This window comes from Hyla sarda, chromosome 8, assembly GCF_029499605.1.
Source record: "Hyla sarda isolate aHylSar1 chromosome 8, aHylSar1.hap1, whole genome shotgun sequence".
Classification (NCBI taxonomy): Eukaryota; Metazoa; Chordata; class Amphibia; order Anura; family Hylidae; genus Hyla; species Hyla sarda.
In genome coordinates, this window is record NC_079196.1 from 218,743,965 (window position 1) to 218,766,117 (window position 22,153).

A 22,153-nucleotide genomic window follows, 5' to 3' on the forward strand; every position below is an offset into this window, starting at 1 on the left:
GAGTCAATTGGTATACAGATGAGCCTTTCATTGGGTCACAATTGGTTCAATAAAGGTGACTGTGTTTTCTAGCTCCAGGCTATAACTACTATGGCTGCTAAAAAAGATCAAATCAAATTTCCGCACCCTATAAAAAGGAAAACCTCCTTGTTTTTAGTTAGATTCCTTTACGTGAAGCGTCTTTTCTCTTTTGCTCTTCTAGGGTATATTCATGTTTAGTTGGCTTCTCGCTCGTTCCTGCCTAAAGTCAACTTTATATTGAATTGTAAGTGAACCCGATGACTGCGCGCAGAAGCCGGAAAAAAAGCCCTGACGTGTTATAGGCAAGAACCAACCCACTTCAAGAAGGGAGAGCATCGAGGAGAAGAAAAGACTCTCTAGATCCAACTCGGGACTCCAGGTATGAAGAGGGGAAAGCTTTCAAACTTTAGGTTATATTTATTGGTTTACAACTTGGATTTCTGGGAAGTTGATTATGAATCGAACTTGTTTTTGTTACAGGAGGAATTATATCAAAGGTCAATGTATGAAAGAAGGAATCCATGTATAGATAAAGCAATCAACCTTATTTCATGGCACTGGGGTCACTCGTGTGAGTACACGGAGGCTCCACTCCATCTCCAATAGTATTCAGCATAAGAAACAATTCACACTTGACAACTGAATGCGTTTTAAGAAAATACTTTACAATTCATACAAAATAGGAGAATTTTCCACTTTTTCAAAGTACAAAAATTACTTCACCCACATTGCTCACTAATAACGTCCGACAGTCCTGATCCAGCAACCGGTACAATTTCACCCTTTCACGGGCATAACGGAGCTGATCCTCCTTCCTCTCACGAAGGGGTAGACAGGTGAGTGTTTGCCGGACACTTCCGACGTTTCGGAGGACACGCCCCCTTTCTCAAGTGAGCATTTACTTAAAACGCATTCAGTTGTCAAGTGTGAATTGTTTCTCATGCTGAGAAAAGGAAGTATTGGGTCAAATTGTGATGGTGGGTTCAAAACTAGATATCTAAAATTAGAGGTCTTGATGGGGGAACCATCAGGATGGCTTGTATTTCATTTAAAGATTTCCATTGGTTGTCAATGTCAAGGACTTAAATGGGTACTCCGGCCCTAATACATCTTATCCCCTATCCAAAGGATAGGGGATAAGATGTATTAGGGCCAGAGTACCCCTTTAAGATATTTTTTTTTATAATAATCTATAACGTCGCCACTGATATCCCCTCTCCTTGGTAGAATGAAGGTACATATCTGTGAGGGTGTAAGCCGTCCAGGTGCAGCTACATATACCTGACTGGGGATGAGATATCGCCCCCCTGTATAGAGTCAGGAGAACATTGGAGCTTATGCCCTAAGGGCCTTCACCCATTTGTTCTTGTGATTGGCCAGGAGGAGGGGTCCAGGAGCCAGACCGGCAACAATCCATATGTTATGATGTGCCCTCATGGCATAATGTCACTTGTTAAGACAGGATCGGAAAATGTATGCCCCGCTTCAGTATAATTTAGCAAAGCAACAACCAATGTGAATAGGGCTTTATTGCAGTGCCTGCCTAGCACCATAGAGACAGTAGTGCCATGCAGGAAAATAGGAGGAGTGAGGGTGCTCTATAGGTTGCTTTATTCTCTTTTATTTGGAAATCATGGGGGTCCCAGCGTTCAGACACCACCAGGGCGGCCAACATATTTACCATCTTTGAGGATAACCATACCAAAGATCACGGATGGTCCAAACTTTTCATGTCCATAGGCTCCATCCTTTTTAAAAGCTATACTCCCATGTAACAGCTTTAAAAAAGTTGCTGGGAATCACAAACACATCAAAATATGAAAAATGTTTTAGCAAAATCAATGCCTGAAGTATATGTAAAGCAGATTGCCAGTCTGGGGGGTGTATAAGCCTATCTTACTGGCAGTATAGCAATATATTATGCATTGATTGCTGCTATTATACTAAAATACCCCACACCAGTACCCCAGTCCCCAAGACACAAGATAAAGGGGTACTCTGCCCCTATACATTTTATCCCCTATCCAAAGGATAGGGCATAAGGATGTCTGATCGCGGGGGTCCCGCCGCTGGGGACCCCCACAATCTCCCTGCTGCACCCAACGTTTGTTTAGAGCAGTGATTCCCAACTGGGGTGCCGCGGCACGCCAGGGTGCTGTTCGGCACTGACCGGGGTGCCGCGGGATTTTGCCATCAAATTTTTATTTTATTATTTTTATAATTTCCCGCCCCGGTGCCGCAGGGGGAGGGAAGTTTGTGTGCGCTTTGCTATGCATGCATCCCCCTCCCCCCTGCGGCCCAGTGAGTGAGTGCCCTGCCAGAGAGGGGAAGAACGTGGAAGCTGCACAGTGCCGGTGTAGTGACCCGTGCCCCAACATCCCCCTCCCCCCTACGGTACAGTGAATGAGTGCCCTGCCGGAGCCCTGAGTCAGTGCCCTGCCGGAGCCCTGAGTCGGTGCCCTGCCGGAGCCCTGAGTCGGTGCCCTGCCAGAGAGGGGAAAAACGGGGAAGAAAAATATCCTGCTTAAGGTACTGTACCATGTCATCCATGTACACTCCTCTACACTCCTCTATCACCCCCTACACCCCTCTGTCACCCATGTACATTCCTCTACACACCTGTCACCCATGTACACCTTTCTGCACCCCTCTGTTACTCCTTTACACCTATACGCCCCTGTATTCCTCTTCACTCGTAAAAGGAGAATCTGGAGGCTAATGATGGTAAAGTGCGGAGCCTAATAGATTTGTTTTGAAGGTTTAACGATGAAGAGTTGTGGCTGGAAGAAATGGTCAGGATGGTCCGGACCAGAGAAGGACAGGGAACAACGCAGAGCCGAGAAGACGTCACTTGTGAGTTGCTGTATAAAGCAGCACTTTAAATTAAAAACCCACTGATAAACAGATATTGAATATTGTGCATTGCAACCTTTTCCCTTTTTTAGTTTTTTCCCCGCGGGGTTCCCCAAGCCGAAAAAGGTTGGGAAACACTGGTTTAGAGCATTGGGTGCAGCGCAGGAGGCTCATAACGTCAAGCCCACACCCCGCTTGTGACATCTGTCACGCCCCCTCCCATAGACTTGCATTGAGGGGGCATGGCCATGATGTCACTAGTGGGGCATGAGTGTGACATCATGAGCCTCAGCCCCGCATCACCAGACATTAGGCAAGAAGCAAAGTTTTCTCCGTGGCACCGAATGTCTGGGGCAATCCTCTTAGTTATATTCAGCTCTGTGACCGAATTGGAGCGTGAGCGGAGCTTAGTGACATCACCGCTGCTGTTCTCTGCTGGGTCCCGCTGCTAGCAAACACGGCCACGCCCCCTTGATGGAGGGGTGTAAAGCCTATGGATAGGGGATCATATGTCTAGGAGTGGAGTACCCCTTTAACGGTGAATTGTAGGGATTGTAGACCTTCCACCTACCCAGTCTCATGACTTACTAGGATATTCAAAGTCTTGAAAATCTTCTTCAAGTGATCTGATTGGTTGCCATGAGCAACTGCACCACTCTTCCTCTGCACATGGGAATAAACACACTGGGGCCAATGAATTATTATAAACACACAGGGGCCAATGAATTATTATAAACACACTGGGGCCAATAAATTATTATAAACACACTGGGGCCAATGAATTATTATAAACACACTGGGGCCAATGAATTATTATAAACACACTGGGGCCAATGAATTATTATAAACACACTGGGGCCAATGAATTATTATAAACACACTGGGGCCAATGAATTATTATAAACACACTGGGGCCAATGAATTATTATAAACACACTGGGGCCAATGAATTATTATAAACACACTGGGGCCAATGAATTATTATAAACACACTGGGCCAATGAATTATTATAAACACACTGGGGCCAATGAATTATTATAAACACACTGGGGGCCAATGAATTATTATAAACACACTGGGGGCCAATGAATTATTATGAACACACTGGGGCCAATGAATTATTATAAACACACTGGGGACAATGAATTATTATAAACACACTGGGGCCAATGAATTATTATAAACACACTGGGGCCAATGAATTATTATAAACACACTGGGGCCAATGAATTATTATAAACACACTGGGGCCAATGAATTATTATCAACACACTGGGGCCAATGTATTATTATATATACACTGGGGCCAATGAATTATTATAAACACTCTGGGGCCAATGAATTATTATATATACACTGGGGCCAATGAATTATTATAAACACTCTGGGGCCAATGAATTATTATAAACACACTGGGGCCAATGAATTATTATAAACACACTGGGGCCAATGAATTATTATAAACACACTGGGGCCAATGAATTATTATAAACACTCTGGGGCCAATGAATTATTATAAACACACTGGGGCCAATGAATTATTATAAACACACTGGGGCCAATGAATTATTATAAACACACTGGGGCCAATGAATTATTATAAACACACTGGGGCCAATGTATTATTATAAACACACTGGGGGCCAATGAATTATTATAAACACTCTGGGGCCAATGAATTATTATAAACACTCTGGGGCCAATGAATTATTATAAACACACTGGGGCCAATGAATTATTATAAACACACTGGGGCCAATGAATTATTATAAACACACTGGGGCCAATGAATTATTATAAACACACTGGGGCCAATGAATTATTATAAACACACTGGGGGCCAATGAATTATTATAAACACACTGGGGGCCAATGAATTATTATAAACACACTGGGGGCCAATGAATTATTATGAACATGCATGGGGGCATAAATTTTGCGGGACAAAGTAGTAGTTTAAAAATGAAAGTTTACTCAGTAGTATATACATCGAAGGGGAGCGGACCATGCCGCTCACTCCCCTGCTTTATAACTGCTGATTGCATCGGGTCTCAGAAGTGAGACCCGGTGCGATCAATCCCTATCCCCTGTATTACTACCCCCAACATGGAACAGACTCTGTCACATGATGGGGGTAGTAGTACAAACACTAATCACTAATGCAGCCTCCCCAGCGGCAGGCAGACTCCCGCAGCCAGGGAACTACTACTCCCATCATGGAAAGACGTTTGGTCCATGATGGGAGTAGTAGTAGTCCCGACTGCGGGAGTCTGATACTAACGGATGGAAAACTGATACAAATGGATGCCACTAAATGTCATCCCTTTGCATCAGTTTGCATCTGTTATTAGAATGGTCTGTTTAGGAGGCAACAACGGAGAAAATATGAACTTCAGCGATCCAAAAAAGTGATGGAGATACCTTTTTTTAATAACATTTCGTAGGGTACCATTAAGAAAAAATATTAGAAAAGATACGGTAGTGATGGAAAAAATTTATTTAACGTAACTTTTCTTTATTAAAACGAAATTCTAATAAATTTTTAAACAGGGATCAATTTATGTGGGCGGGCAGGGCACTAAAAATATAGCCGACAATATTAAAAATGTAGTGTGTGTGTATGTTTTTAAATTTTATTTTTTACATTTTATAGGTAGTACTACTACTACACACTGTTCCATGCTGGGAGTAGTAGTACCTGTACTAATTGACAGATTGCTTGTATAATGGCCGGTCTTCTATGGTCCCCTGCACTGCCGTATATATACACCTTTTCATATTTCCCACAGAGAGCTGTGATTGGTCAGATGGTTCCAGCCAACTCTCTAAATATGAATAATAGGTATATATACGGCATATACTCATACTACAGTGGGACCAGAGGAGAGCGGCCGCCCTCATCTATACATTATACAGGACGATCGCATTGGGTGTCAGAAGTGACACTCGCTGCGATCTGTCTATTAATGCCGGTACTACAGCTCCCAGCATGGAGCAGAGTGTGCTCCATGTTTGGAGTAGTAGTACCTGCAGTTAAGGACACATCACAGCAGGTATCACTCCGGACACCGCTGCGATCGTTCTATCTATTTCAGAGATGCGAGTGCAGGAGAAAGCCGCTCTATTCATCTATACATTGTTAAGGAAGATCACAGGGGTGTCGCTAATGAAGAAATTTGTTATTTAGAATCGAGTCGAAGTTCGGATTCAGTCTCAATCGAATTTTTCATGAAATTTGGAACAAATCCGATTTCGTCAGATTCAATTTGTTCATCTCTGGTATGTAGGTAACTCCTAGACGTTCCGCAATACTGTCATTGTGAGTTATGTCATCTCCACGTAGCTAATACCTTATTGTTTTATTGTTTACAACTAAACTCCATTGACCAAGACTTCTAACCCACAACCTTACATAAATGAAAAGATGCCATCCACCGTGGTCACTAGATTTATAAGGTAAGAAGGAATCCTCAATACGATACAGATAGAGAGACCAATCCATAGGTTCATTATTCTATTATGTATATTATTATACCAGCTGTACATATATAATTATATACAATTTATACCCAGGTTATACCAGCATGGTCCATATCACTATATACAAGAGATATATAACTTATTCCAGCTGTACATATATAATTATATATACAGTATATACCCAGGTTATACCAGCATGGTCCATATCACTATATACAGGAGATATATAACTTATTCTAGTTGTACATATATAATTATATATACAGTATATACCCAGGTTATACCAGCATGGTCCATATCACTATATACAGGAGATATATAACTTATACCAGCTGTACATATATCATTATATACAGTATATACCCAGGTTGTACCTGCATGGTCCATATCACTATATACAGGAGATATATAACTTACCCCAGCTGTACATATATAATTATATACAGTATATACCAGGATATACCAGCATGATCCATATCACTATATACAGGAGATATATAACTTATACCAGCTATACATATATAATTATATAAAGTATATACCCAGGTTATACCAGCATGGTCCATATCACTATATACAGGAGATATATAACTTATACCAGCTATACATATATAATTATATACAGTATATATCAGGTTATACCAGCATGGTCCATATCACTATATACAGGAGATATATAACTTATACCAGCTATACATATATAATTATATACAGTATATATCAGGTTATACCAGCATGGTCCATATCACTATATACAGGAGATATATAACTTATACCAGCTGTACATATATATTATATACAGTATATACCCAGGTTATACAAGCATGGTCCATATCACTATATACAGGAGATATATAACTTATACCAGCTGAACATATATATTTATATATAGTATATACCCAGGTTATACCAGCATGGTCCATATCATTATATAAAGGAGATATATAACTTATTCCAGCTGTACATATATAATTATATACAGTATATACCCAGGTTATACCAGCATGGTCCATATCACTATATACAGGAGATATATAACTTATACCAGCTGAACATATATATTATATACAGTATATACCCAGGTTATACCAGCATGGTCCATATCACTATATACAGGAGATATATAACTTATACCAGCTGTGCATATATAATTATATACAGTATATACCAGGTTATACCAGCATGGTCCATATCACTATATACAGGAGATATATTACTTATACCAGTTGTACATATATAATTATATACAGTATATACCAGGTTATACCATCATGGTCCATATCACTATATACAGGAGATATATAACTTATACCAGCTGAACATATATATTATATACAGTATATACTCAGGTTATACCAGCATGGTCCATATCACTATATACAGGAGATATATAACTTATACCAGCTGTACATATATAATTATATACAGTATATACCCAGGTTATACCAGCATGATCCATATCACTATATACAGGAGATATATAACTTATACCAGTTGTACATATATAATTATATACAGTATATACCAGGTTATACCAGCATGGTCCATATCACTATATACAGGAGATATATAACTTATACCAGCTGTACATATATAATTATATACAGTATATACCCAGGTTATACCAGCATGGTCCATATCACTATATACAGGAGATATATTACTTATACCAGTTGTACATATATAATTATATACAGTATATACCAGGTTATACCATCATGGTCCATATCACTATATACAGGAGATATATAACTTCTACCAGCTGTACATATATAATTATATACAGTATATACCCAGGATATACTAGCATGGTCCATATCACTATATACAGGAGATATATAACTTATACCAGCTGTACATATAATTATATACAGTATATACCCAGGTTATACAAGCATGGTCCATATCACTATATACAGAAGATATATAACTTATACCAGCTGTACATATATATTATATAGCGTATATACCCAGGTTATACCAACATGGTCCATATGACTATATACAGGGAATATATAACTTATACCAGCTGTACATATAATTATATACAGTATATACCCAGGTTATACCAGCATGGTCCATATCACTATATACAGGAGATATATAACTTATACCAGCTGTACATATATTATATACAGTATATACCAGGTTATAACAGCATGGTCCATATCACTATATACAGGAGATATATAACTTATACCAGCTGTACATATATAATTATATACAGTATATACCCAGGTTATACCAGCATGGTCCATATCACTATATACAGGAGATATATAACTTATACCAGCTGTACATATATATTATATACAGTATATACCCAGGTTATACCAGCATGGTCCATATCACTATATACAGGAGATATATAACTTATACCAGCTGAACATATATAATTATATACAGTATATACCCAGGTTATACCAGCATGGTCCATATCACTATATACAGGAGATATATAACTTATACCAGCTGTACATATATATTATATACAGTATATACCCAGGTTATACCAGCATGGCCCATATCACTATATACAGGAGATATATAACTTATACCAGCTGTACATATATATTATATATAGTATATACCCAGGTTATACCAGCATGGTCCATATCACTATATACAGGAGATATATAACTTATACCAGCTGTACATATATAAATATATACAGTATATACCCAGGTTATACCAGCATGGTCCATATCACTATATACAGGAGATATATAACTTATACCAGCTGTACATATATAATGTATATACAGTATATACCCAGGTTATACCAGCATGGTCCATATCACTATATACAGGAGATATATAACTAATACCAGCTGAACATATATATTATATACAGTATATACCCAGGTTATACCAGCATAGTCCATATCACTATATACAGGAGATATATAACTTATACCAGCTGTACATATATATATTATATACAGTATATGCCCAGGTTATACCAGCATGGTCCATATCACTATATACAGGAGATATATAACTTATACCAGCTGAACATATATATTTATATATAGTATATACCCAGGTTATACCAGCATGGTCCATATGACTATATACAGGAGATATATAACTTATACCAGCTGTACATATAATTATATACAGTATATACCCAGGTTATACCAGCATGGTCCATATCACTATATACAGGAGATATATAACTTATACCAGATGTACATATATTATATACAGTATATACCAGGTTATACCAGCATGGTCCATATCCATATATACAGGAGATATATAACTTATACCAGCTGTACATATATAATTATATACAGTATATACCCTGGTTATACCAGCATGGTCCATATCACTATATACAGGAGATATATAACTTATACCAGTTGTACATATATATTATATACAGTATATACCCACGTTATACCAGCATGGTCCATATCACTATATACAGGAGATATATAAATTATACCAGCTGAACATATATATTTATATATAGTATATACCCAGGTTATACCAGCATGGTCCATATCACTATATACAGGAGATATGTAACTTATACCAGCTGTACATATATATATTATATACAGTATATACCCAGGTTATACCAGCATGGTCCATATCACTATATACAGGAGATATATAACTTATACCAGCTGTGCATATATAATTATATACAGTATATACCCAGGTTATACCAGCATGGTCCATATCACTATATACAGGAGATATATAACTTATACCAGCTGTACATATATATTATATACAGTATATACCCAGGTTATACCAGAATGGTCCATATCACTATATACAGGAGATATATAACTTATACCAGCTGTACATATATATTATATATAGTATATACCCAGGTTATACCAGCATGGTCCATATCACTATATACAGGAGATATATAACTTATACCAGCTGTACATATATAAATATATACAGTATATACCCAGGTTATACCAGCATGGTCCATATCACTATATACAGGAGATATATAACTTATACCAGCTGTACATATATAATGTATATACAGTATATACCCAGGTTATACCAGCATGGTCCATATCACTATATACAGGAGATATATAACTAATACCAGCTGAACATATATATTATATACAGTATATACCCAGGTTATACCAGCATAGTTCATATCACTATATACAGGAGATATATAACTCATACCAGCTGTACATATATAATTATATACAGTATATGCCCAGGTTATACTTGCATGGTCGATATCACTATATACGAGATATATAACTTATACCAGCTGTACATATAATTATATACAGTATATATCCAGGTTATACCTGCATGGTCCATATCACTATATACAGGAGATATATAACTTATACCAGCTGTACATATATAATGATATACAGTATATACCCAGGTTATACCAGCATGGTCCATATCACTATATACAGGAGATATATAACCTATACCAGCTGTACATATATATTATATACGGTATATACCAGGTTATACCAGCATGGTCCATATCACTATATACAGGAGATATATAACTTATACCAGCTGTGCATATATAATTATATACAGTATATACCAGTTTATACCAGCATGGTCCATATCACTATATACGAGATATATAACTTATACCAGCTGTACATATATATTATATACAGTATATATACAGGTTATACCAGCATGGTCCATATCACTATATACGAGATATATAACTTATAACAGCTGTACATATATATTATATACAGTATATACCAGGTTATACCAGCATAGTCCATATCACTATATACAGAAGATATATAACTTATACCAGCTGTACATATATATTATATAGCGTATATACCCAGGTTATACCAACATGCTCCATATGACTATATACAGGGAATATATAACTTATACCAGCTGTACATATAATTATATACAGTATATACCCAGGTTATACCAGCATGGTCCATATCACTATATACAGGAGATATATAACTTATACCAGTTGTACATATATATTATATACAGTATATACCCAGGTTATACCAGCATGGTCCATATCACTATATACAGGAGATATATAAATTATACCAGCTGAACATATATATTTATATATAGTATATACCCAGGTTATACCAGCATGGTCCATATCACTATATACAGGAGATATGTAACTTATACCAGCTGTACATATATATTATATACAGTATATACCCAGGTTATACCAGCATGGTCCATATCACTATATACAGGAGATATATAACTTATACCAGCTGTGCATATATAATTATATACAGTATATACCCAGGTTATACCAGCATGGTCCATATCACTATATACAGGAGATATATAACTTATACCAGCTGTACATATATATTATATACAGTATATACCCAGGTTATACCAGAATGGTCCATATCACTATATACAGGAGATATATAACTTATACCAGCTGTACATATATATTATATATAGTATATACCCAGGTTATACCAGCATGGTCCATATCACTATATACAGGAGATATATAACTTATACCAGCTGTACATATATAAATATATACAGTATATACCCAGGTTATACCAGCATGGTCCATATCACTATATACAGGAGATATATAACTTATACCAGCTGTACATATAAAATGTATATACAGTATATACCCAGGTTATACCAGCATGGTCCATATCACTATATACAGGAGATATATAACTAATACCAACTGAACATATATATTATATACAGTATATACCCAGGTTATACCAGCATAGTCCATATCACTATATACAGGAGATATATAACTCATACCAGCTGTACATATATAATTATATACAGTATATGCCCAGGTTATACTTGCATGGTCGATATCACTATATACGAGATATATAACTTATACCAGCTGTACATATAATTATATACAGTATATATCCAGGTTATACCTGCATGGTCCATATCACTATATACAGGAGATATATAACTTATACCAGCTGTACATATATAATGATATACAGTATATACCCAGGTTATACCAGCATGGTCCATATCACTATATACAGGAGATATATAACCTATACCAGCTGTACATATATATTATATACGGTATATACCAGGTTATACCAGCATGGTCCATATCACTATATACAGGAGATATATAACTTATACCAGCTGTGCATGTATAATTATATACAGTATATACCAGTTTATACCAGCATGGTCCATATCACTATATACGAGATATATAACTTATACCAGCTGTACATATATATTATATACAGTATATATACAGGTTATACCAGCATGGTCCATATCACTATATACGAGATATATAACTTATACCAGCTGTACATATATATTATATACAGTATATACCAGGTTATACCAGCATAGTCCATATCACTATATACAGAAGATATATAACTTATACCAGCTGTACATATATAATTATATACAGTATATACCCAGGTTATACCAGCATGGTCCATATCACTATATACAGGAGATATATAACTTATACCAGTTGTACATATATATTATATACAGTATATTCCCAGGTTATACCAGCATGGTCCATATCACTATATACAGGAGATATATAACTTATACCAGCTGAACATATATAATTATATACAGTATATACCCAGGTTATACCAGCATGGTCCATATCACTATATACAGGACATATATAACTTATACCAGCTGTACATATATATTATATACAGTATATACCCAGGTTATACCAGCATGGCCCATATCACTATATACAGGAGATATATAACTTATACCAGCTGTACATATATATTATATATAGTATATACCCAGGTTATACCAGCATGGTCCATATCACTATATACAGGAGATATATAACTTATACCAGCTGTACATATATAAATATATACAGTATATACCCAGGTTATACCAGCATGGTCCATATCACTATATACAGGAGATATATAACTTATACCAGCTGTACATATATAATGTATATACAGTATATACCCAGGTTATACCAGCATGGTCCATATCACTATATACAGGAGATATATAACTAATACCAGCTGAACATATATATTATATACAGTATATACCCAGGTTATACCAGCATAGTCCATATCACTATATACAGGAGATATATAACTCATACCAGCTGTACATATATATATTATATACAGTATATGCCCAGGTTATACCAGCATGGTCCATATCACTATATACAGGAGATATATAACTTATACCAGCTGTACATATAATTATATACAGTATATACCCAGGTTATACAAGCATGGTCCATATGACTATATACAGGAGATATAAAACTTATACCAGCTGTACATATAATTATATACAGTATATACCCAGGTTATACCAGCATGGTCCATATCACTATATACAGGAGATATATAACTTATACCAGATGTACATATATTATATACAGTATATACCAGGTTATACCAGCATGGTCCATATCCATATATACAGGAGATATATAACTTATACCAGCTGTACATATATAATTATATACAGTATATACCCAGGTTATACCAGCATGGTCCATATCACTATATACAGGAGATATATAACTTATACCAGTTGTACATATATATTATATACAGTATATACCCAGGTTATACAAGCATGGTCCATATCACTATATACAGAAGATATATAACTTATACCAGCTGAACATATATATTTATATATAGTATATACCCAGGTTATACCAGCATGGTCCATATCACTATATACAGGAGATATGTAACTTATACCAGCTGTACATATATATTATATACAGTATATACCCAGGTTATACCAGCATGGTCCATATCACTATATACAGGAGATATATAACTTATACCAGCTGTGCATATATAATTATATACAGTATATACCCAGGTTATACCAGCATGGTCCATATCACTATATACAGGAGATATATAACTTATACCAGCTGTACATATATATTATATACAGTATATACCCAGGTTATACCAGAATGGTCCATATCACTATATACAGGAGATATATAACTTATACCAGCTGTACATATATATTATATATAGTATATACCCAGGTTATACCAGCATGGTCCATATCACTATATACAGGAGATATATAACTTATACCAGCTGTACATATATAAATATATACAGTATATACCCAGGTTATACCAGCATGGTCCATATCACTATATACAGGAGATATATAACTTATACCAGCTGTACATATATAATGTATATACAGTATATACCCAGGTTATACCAGCATGGTCCATATCACTATATACAGGAGATATATAACTAATACCAGCTGAACATATATATTATATACAGTATATACCCAGGTTATACCAGCATAGTCCATATCACTATATACAGGAGATATATAACTCATACCAGCTGTACATATATAATTATATACAGTATATGCCCAGGTTATACTTGCATGGTCGATATCACTATATACGAGATATATAACTTATACCAGCTGTACATATAATTATATACAGTATATATCCAGGTTATACCTGCATGGTCCATATCACTATATACAGGAGATATATAACTTATACCAGCTGTACATATATAATGATATACAGTATATACCCAGGTTATACCAGCATGGTCCATATCACTATATACAGGAGATATATAACCTATACCAGCTGTACATATATATTATATACGGTATATACCAGGTTATACCAGCATGGTCCATATCACTATATACAGGAGATATATAACTTATACCAGCTGTGCATATATAATTATATACAGTATATACCAGTTTATACCAGCATGGTCCATATCACTATATACGAGATATATAACTTATACCAGCTGTACATATATATTATATACAGTATATATACAGGTTATACCAGCATGGTCCATATCACTATATACGAGATATATAACTTATACCAGCTGTACATATATATTATATACAGTATATACCAGGTTATACCAGCAAAGTCCATATCACTATATACAGGAGATATATAACTTATACCAGCTGTGCATATAAATGATATACAGTATATACCCAGGTTATACCAGCATGGTCCATATCACTATATACAGGAGATATATAACTTATACCAGCTGTACATATATAATTATATACAGTATATACACAGGTTATACCAGCATGGTCCATATCACTATTTAGAAGAAGATGTTATTAGGGAAAATCTTTCTCTGGTAACCAATAGGTAAGAATTAAAGGGGTACTCCACTGGAAAACATTTTTTTTTTAAATGAGCTGGTGCCAGAAAGTTAAACAGATTTGTAAATTAAAGTGAATTCCATAGGCGAAGGTGGAGCCGGCACTGAGTAAAAACATTCCTTTAATTAAGTCATAGTAAAAGTCCATACAAAGGCAGGAAAAATGAGCACTAGGACAAAAGTGTATACTCCTACAATGGACCTCAAAAAATGAAACCCAACCAATATATAGTGTACAAAATGTTGACAATCTTTATTGACAACATAAATGAATACAATGTGACAAAATTAGAAACCCCCCAAAAAAGACCCCATATGTAACACAAGACAGTTTAAAACTTGCGGTGGGGGGGTCAGGTGTCCAGAAATAAATAAATAAGAACTCCCATAAAGGGTTGTCTATAAGATGCACCAATAAATATAATAAGTAATTAATGTATATACACAAACAATGACATTAATGATCATAGCAGCTGAAAATCCATGGAAAGTGCATAGTGCAAACCAGTGTAATCCGCAATTAAATGTCCTCAGAAAGTGCTCAGTGAATACAGTGCATATACAAAAATATAACAGTGACTTACATATGCTGATGCAACTGACAGGATTACTGGAATTACTCACACGTGTGGCTGACATTGTTCGGCGCTCCGAGCGCACACGCCAGAAGTGACCGCGGGACTGGAAGCGCGTAGTCGCCGCATCACAGAGGCCGCAGTATTGCAGTGTCTTGCGATGGAGCGAAACCACCTCCCCCCTCGCACGTCACCCCCGGGCATGCGCACGGAGCGCACCACCATACCGCGCCATATTAGAGGAGGGCAAGAAAAAGGGCAAACCATATTGTTTATTGAGAGTACATCCCCAAATAGGATATAAGTTACCAGAATTCGAATATAATATTAAATTAGATCAGACATACATGTATGGGAATGGATTAAGTTACCATGTTAGTTGATATGAATGAATAGAATGATAATATATAATATTGCTATATTAGTAGGCATAAAGGAATGAAATAGAAAAATATATAAAAAGAAGCATGTTGCACAATATTTATCCAAAATCAGCCCTACTACACACATTTTATAATAATAACAAAGTTGTTAATTCCCCCAAAATGAATAATGAATAAGAAATAGATAGAGGATGTATATAGATAAGGTAAAAATAAATAAAGTGTGATATTGAATAAAAGTGTAATGAATGGTGAAATAAATTGATTTGAGTAAGGAAAAATTAATAAAAATCTGGATGTGTGCGCTAAATAAAGTTCTGTGTAAATGTGATATGAATAAATATATTTAAAAAACCAATTCATAGTGATGGCGAATAAATAGATGAAATATGTGTGAATAAATGTATACAAAAATATATCAATTCATCATAATAGTGAATAAATAAATAAATAATTATGTGCAAATGAATGTGAGAAAAAAAAAAAAAAAAAAAGAGTGAGAAAATGATACCATAAAGTATGGATCACAAGGCAATCATGCTAGTCATGCCATAAATGAATATCATGGATTTATATGTCGATCCTATTGGCTGTTGGTCTTCCTGACAGAATTGGTGAAAAGGATTGAAGAGCAAATTATTCTCCATGTCAATTTGAATTACGGTATAAAATAACCTGAAAAAACTAAACACAAACAACAATGATTAATATTAGTACTATCAAGTTTTGCCCCTTGTTGATCTATTTAATAACCTTCTGGATGAATTAAAACCCTTCAAACCCCACCCGCACCACCACCATTTATAAATAATGTGTAAAGAGTAGCGGGAGGCACTCACCAAGCTTCAGTTAAAAGAAGAACTTTATTTTCATGTTCAAAGGTGCAGGTACAGTAGCATGTGGAGAGACAGACGCCAGAACCGGGCCAAGTTGCTTGACCCGGTTCTGGCGTCTGTCTCTCCACATGCTACTGTACCTGCACCTTTGAACATGAAAATAAAGTTCTTCTTTTAACTGAAGCTTGGTGAGTGCCTCCCGCTACTCTTTACACATTGCTTGCATTGTCTTGGACTTCATTGGGACTGAGCACCACCGAAGGCTCTTTTTAAGAAAATCTCTCTCAGTGTCTATCCCCTTCCCTGTGATCCTGAGCTGGCTATGAGGATTTAGTAGCAGGTAGTGCCGGTATCTGTCTCTCTCCATTTGCTATTACCATTTATAAATACCGATAAAAAACAATAAATATAAAATATCCTAAAATGGATCCAGAGTTCTTAGTGGTTTATAAAAAGCACGCCAAACTTAACTGTTCATTTAGGCCGCAGGGTGACATGGTCTTCAACAAAGTGGTCCATTTGCATTCCATTTGGGACAGTCTTTTCATCACGTTCCCTCCTCGTGAGCCCATGTGAATTCTGTCAATACCTCTGAATTGTAATAATTTCTCTTGACAGTTGTGTGATCTTCTAAAGTGGCGTGGAATAGGTTTTAGCTTTTGCATTTCTTCAGCATCCTCCACATTTACTCTAGCAGCATTTCTAATATCTCTCATGTGTTCCAAAGCTCTGACCCTCAATTCTCTGGATGTCATTCCGATGTATATTAAGACACACGGCCATGTTGCATAGTATATCACTGACGTAGTTCTGCAATGAATCGGATGGACAATTTTGTACTCACAGTCATTTCTCGAATTAGAAAACGTTTGAGTCTTAACCATTTGTGGACACACAGAACAGGTGCCACATGGATATGATCCCCACTTTGGTCCTTGGGAAGAAAATATAAATTGAGATCTAGGGGGGTACATAGTGGCTGTCACGATTCGGCTAGCTGGATGTGGATCCTCTGTGTCAGCTAGGGATTGGCGTGGACCGTGTCGGTGGACCGGTTCTAAGATGCTACTGGTATTCACCAGAGCCCGCTGCAAAGCGGGATGGTCTTGCTGCGGCGGTAGCAACCAGGTCGTATCCACAGGCAACGGCTCAACCTCTCTGACTGCTGAGAAGGCGTGGGACAGAAGGACTAGGCAGAGGCAAGGTCAGACGTAGCAGAAGGTCGGGGCAGGCGGCAAGGTTCGTAGTCAAATGGAATAGCAGAAGGTCTGGAACACAGGCTTTGGACAACACTAAACGCTTTCACTGGCACAAGGCAACAAGATCCGGCAGGGAAGTGCAGGGGAAGTGAGGTAACATAGCCAGGGAGCAGGTGGAAGCTAATTAGGCTGATTGGGCCAGGCACCAATCATTGGTGCACTGGCCCTTTAAATCTTAGAGAGCTGGCGCGCCCGCCCTAAGGAGCGGAGCCGCGCGCGCCAGGACATGACAGCCGGGGGCCGGAACAGGTGAGTGACTTGGGATGCGATTCGCGAGCGGGCGCGTCCCGCTATGCGAATCGCATCCCCGCCGGCAGTGTCAGTGCAGCGCTCCCGGTCAGCGGGTCTGACCGGGGCGCTGCAGAGAGAGAAACGCCGCGAGCGCTCCAGGGAGGAGCAGGGACCCGGAGCGCTTGGCGTAACAGTGGCTTTGTACCAACATGTCGTTCAGGGTCTTGGAACGTGTTGCTGTTACTAAAGGTCTGGATAGTATGAGTGTCTTAAATTCCTTGTCTTGCGTTAAAACCTGCCAATAGTTTTCTACAATTTTCCTCATGTCGGGCCATTTCGTATGGTAGCTTGTGATCGATCTTAATTGTCCATCATCCGTCTTGATTTTTTTTGGATCCAGGAGTTTTTGTCTATTCATTGCCTTTGCTTTGATATATCCATCAGCGATATCTCTAGGTTTATAACCTCTCTGTAGGAAACGTAATCTCAAAGAACGCAACAACCAAAGCTAGCAACGCCGTTACTACTAGCAACCAACATAAAGAAAGACCCAGTATCCAGGTCCATAAAGCATACTGAGACAGGTATGGGTGTTCCCACAGCGCTACACGCTAGAAACAGCAGAGTCCAATGGACATTCACATGAAAGAGAATTAGCGGAGTGCTCACCATGTAGATGTAGGCACTTAAACCGGATGTGTAGAATCACAGACTCCGATCAATCCTGGCAGGGAGACGGCAGATGGATACGGGGGGAGCTTCAGATGTTGGGCCACGGACCGTTACACACCCCTAGGTGCTTCGTCAGGCCTGACGAAGCGCCTAGGGGTGTGTAAGGGTCCATGGCCCAACATCTGAAGCTCCCCCCGTATCCATCTGCCGCCTCCCTGCCAGGATTGATCGGAGTCTGTGGTTCTACACATCCGGTTGAAGTGCCTACATCTACACGGCGAGTTCTCCGCTAATTCTCTTTTATCTGAATGTCTCTGTAGGAAACATTGTTCAAATTGCCCAGATTGCTTATCATATTCATCTTCCTGGTCACAAATTCTTCTTGTCCTGACAAATTGACCATACAGAATGGCACAAATTGTCTGTACCGGGTGAGAAGATTTTGCATGTAATAAAGAATTGACACTGGTATCTTTACGAAAGACTGTAGTCTGTAAGTTTCCTGTTGTATCTGTAAAAATTCTGATATCCAAAAAATTAATTGAGTCCTTTTTTGATGACATGAGTCAGCCTAATGTTCAAGTCATTGCAATTTAGATCTGTAATGAAATTTTCAAGAGTAGTACGTGAACCTTGCCAGATGAACAGGATATCATCAATAAAATGCATCCAAGACACAATATGGCCATCCTCCATACCTTCATGAGTTAGAACACTTCTTTGTTCCCAATATCCAAGAAATAAATTTGCGTAAGATGGGGCACATGTAGTACCCATAGCCACTCCCCTCATCTGTAAGAAATACCTGTCTTTAAATAAAAAGAAATTGTGATGAAGTACAAACTTCAGTAAGCATAATAACAAATTAAGGAGAATCCAAACCCTCTCATTTGTAGAAAGTATTTGCTAGCAGTCAGGCCATGGTCATGATTGATGCAAGTATATAATGACTACATGTCACAAGAGACTAAAAACATGTCTGTCTCTATCATTACTCCATCCAATCTCTGCAGCACTTCTCCTGAGTCTTTAATATATAATGGAAGATCTCTGACACAAGGTTGTAGGTAATAATTGAGAAATTTACATACTGGCTCACACAATCCCCCTCTTCCTGATACTATTGGATGTCCAGGTGGCTCATCGAGCCGGCGCGTTTCATGGCATGACTAAAGGCCAATAAGCCTGAAACGCATCGGCTTTCAGAGGTGCTTCCAGTATGCACTACTGCACTTTTGTCCTAGTGCTCATTTTTCCTGCCTTTGTATGGACTTTTACCTCACATAATTTTATCTCACATAATTTCAAAGAATCTAACTCCTAACTTCAGCGGATTATTCAATCATGTTGTCAAGATTCCCTTGGGGTTCCAGATGAGTATCACTTCCACAAATGTCCCAAACACACTGTGAAAAAATAAAAAAATATCAGCGAAAGAAAAATTTGTACATACTATATACAGATGAATAAATATCAACCTCGATCTGTCAGGATCATATCACCAGGCAAGATACCGGATACATTATATCACTTCACATGTACGGTTTCATTGAAAAATCAACATTCAACCCTTCAGGCTGTAAGACACGTAACTTGTCTATCCATACAAGTTCACGTCTTCTCAAGATTTTCTCTCTATCTCTCTGCCTCTTCTGGGTCAAGGTATATGGTAAATAATCACGAATCTCTATTGATCTTATGTATGTCTAAACTCTGTAAAGTGCCTGGGGTCTGGAAGCTAATTTTTACCTGTCCGTATTGAGGATTTATGATTATTGAGCCTGATCTTGCATTCAGTGGTTGTTTCGCCTATGTAAATCCTTTGACATAGACAAATTAAAACATAAACAACATGGTCTGATTTACAGGTGACATGATGGCGTATTTTATATTCCATACCCGATACTGGATGTTTAAAGCTGTCTCCCTTAATCGTTAGTTTTTCAGTTATCACAGCTCATACATGAATAACACCCAGGCTTCAATGAGGGGGCTATATTTTTCTGATCAGTATACAGATCAGTATGGACTAATTTATTTTTCCAATTAGAGACCCTTCTGTATACTAATATGGGTGGAATTTTCAATTCAGGAATCTTGCCAAAAGAATGAGCAAGAATGTTCCAGTGTCTACGTATACTCTGAATGATCTTCTCACTCAGAGGAGTGAAGGTAGAAACAAAAGGGATATGTCTTGTAGCATTTGTAACAGGAGTATTTGAATGTAGGATGTCCTCTCTCTTAATTAGCTCAATCTTACGTTTATGTGAGAGCACTACCTGCTTGGGGTAACCTCTATGTGTAAATTTCTGCCCCTTATCTTTCAGTCTTTCCTCTAGTGTCCTTGGGTCCTCAACAATCCTCTTCACTCTAAGGAACTGACTATATGGTAGCGACTTTACCATTACCCTCGTGTGTGCAAAAGCGTAAAAGGTTGTTTCTATCTGTCGGTTTCACAAAAAAGTCGGTTACAAGTCTGTCATTTTCTATGTACACCCAAGTATCCAAGAATTGGATACCAGTCTTGCATGCCACCATAGTGAATTTGATGTCTCCATCTATGTCATTCAGGTCTCTAAAAAATATATTTAAAAAAAATATTAAATTCGTCATCTGTGCCTCTCCAGATTACAAAGACGTCGTCTATATAATGCCACCAT

General features: G+C 37.4%; 1 protein-coding gene across 1 annotated transcript in view; it reads left to right on the forward strand.

Moving 5' to 3' along the window:
- Window positions 1-373: 373 nt before the first annotated feature.
- LOC130284632 (NXPE family member 4-like) overlaps window positions 374-22,153 on the forward strand; it is a 54,297-nt gene continuing 32,517 nt past the window's right edge. The window contains exon 1 of the mRNA XM_056535157.1: window positions 374-400. The gene's annotated coding sequence lies outside the window, so the exon portion shown is untranslated. The remainder of the gene's footprint in view (window positions 401-22,153) is intronic.